The sequence below is a fragment of the Diuraphis noxia genome, unplaced genomic scaffold, assembly GCF_037042655.1.
Source record: "Diuraphis noxia isolate RWA-SAM2 unplaced genomic scaffold, SU_Dnox_SAM2 contig0001, whole genome shotgun sequence".
Classification (NCBI taxonomy): Eukaryota; Metazoa; Arthropoda; class Insecta; order Hemiptera; family Aphididae; genus Diuraphis; species Diuraphis noxia.
In genome coordinates, this window is record NW_028301711.1 from 64,511,543 (window position 1) to 64,513,965 (window position 2,423).

The following is a 2,423-nucleotide window of genomic DNA, read 5'->3' on the forward strand; positions in this document are numbered from 1 at the left end:
ATAAATTCATAGTCACAATTTTTTTTTTTAAGCATTCAAAGTTTGAATTTTGACAAAATACGTAAAAATCACGAAAATTCACAAATTATTTTAAGCTAGAAATTCATAAAAAATTTTCCTTTTCAATCTAAGATTTCAAAATTTAATACAAGATTCCTTACAAGTTTTTCAATCTTTATCACAAATAAAAAGTCCACCGGAAATTCAAATTATATTTTTATGAGCATTTGAAATTTAAATTTTTACAACATTGGGTTTTCACTTTTAACGATTTCCTTATTTTGGTGTAACTCTAAAACAAATGACTGCAGATACTTGAAATTTTGACTGAATATTTATATAGGCATTTTATATATTTGATAAAATTTTCAAAATATTTTGATATTTTGATATTTTGAGCTGTTTACTGACATTTTAATTTTTCAACTTTTTTAGTTTTTTTTTCTATAGATATCGATAAAAATTATTTGTTCGGTAGAAAAGCTTGAAAATTTAATACAAGGCTTATAACAACTTGTAACAATAGCAGTTAAAAAATATTAAAAATACGTAGGCATAGTTTTTTTTTATAAGCATTTAAAGTTCAAATTTTGACTAAACACATAAAAATTACGGCAATGTTCAAATTATCTTAGATAGAAATTCATAAAAGTTTTTCTTTTTAATTCTAAGATTTGAAAATTTAATACAAGGCTCCTAACATATTTTTACAATAGCAGTTGCAAAATAAAAGGAACACTTAGTCACAATTTTTTTTTTTATAAGCATTCAAAATTTGAATTTTGACAACATATTATGTAAAAATTGCGAAAATCACGAAAATTTGCAAATTATTTTAAGCTAGAAATTCATAGAAAATGTTCTTTTTAAATCTAAGATTTGAAAATTTTGAATAATCTATAACATATCCTAGACAGATAAACTGTCTCCGTTCAGAATCGTTTTTCGTATACAATGATATAATATCATTGGATTCAAATTTAATTCCATCCATTAAAGCAACCCCCTAGTAACCAACTGTACAGCAGAGCGACATCCACAACTTACCCGCTTTTTTTATTATTATTATAATAAAAATCGAATTTCTTATTTTTTTGAACAAAATTTTATGTATAATATATAAATTCATGCACCATTGTTTACAATATAATGATAAGAATATAAAATAAGGGATGTTATGATTATTATGATACCTATCATTGCATTCAAATTTAACCTACCCTAGTCAGAGGTCCACCCCACCCTCAATATACAGCAGAGCGATACCTACCCAGCTTTTTTTTTTTATAAATACAGGCTTGGTGGGCCCTTTCCTGTGACCCATTCTATAATAATGATTGTATTGGAATTATTGGCTACTGCCGTATTTTTTCTTACATATTTTCAAGTTGTAACTAATTATTTCGTATTTTAAAGCAGTTGTGTAAAAATGCCTTCTTGCCTCCCCGAGGACGCCCGTAGTAGGTAGGACCAAAATTAAATGTCCAATAATGTATCATTATTATAACTGTTTTGTTATTATTGTATCTACGATGTTTAATTTAATTTTACTCTTTTTTTTATAGACTTATAGTTGAAGAGATTCTCTTTAACTGCGATCTTCGATACATCATAAGACTAGTAAAGAGATATCTAATAGGTTCTGTTAAAAAATTGTATGATCTATAGTTTAGTGGTATAAAAAATGCATATTGCCTAAATATTGCCCCTTATTAAAGACATATCTATACGTATGGACCCCATATTTGAAATCTGAAATTTTAGATTCTGAGCTTAGCAATGAATGTATTAAATTTAAAATGTGTGTTTTTTGTTTGAAAATACTTTTTGTAGTTATAAAAAATAAAAAAGCACTTATCATAAACTTAAACCGACGTTTTATTTCATGGTAGCAAACAGAGGCGCCGAGCTCTAAAAAAAGTAGGTAGGTACTATTGTCAAATTTATTTTCAAATGGTACCACCCAACAAAAATATTCAAACCAAGATTATTATTGTACTATATTATATTACTTTATGATACTATCTATGTTATATGAGCAATTTTAAGGTCCTTATGACCATTAGGGGCTAAGCTCCTAGGATCACCCACCAATTTAAGCTATTATTTAAACAATACTTGTTAGGTGGGTGGGGGGTTCCTTGCCACTGGTAAGATATTTGATTTAGTTGGTACTTTAGGGAGGTAAAAATTGAAAATAATTTGTATTTTTAAAAAACAATCGGGATAAACAAATATTTTTTTTAAATACTGCTATTAAAATAATTGTTTAGTTACCTTATTATTTACCTGAATGCCAGCCCATCCCTTAGATTTAGTTTTGTTTTTTAATAAATGTCGATCAAAAAGTTTAAAAATATAAGATTTCTCAAAAGTTCCTTCAATAAATTGCTATTTAAAAATTAAAATTATTATTGATATAT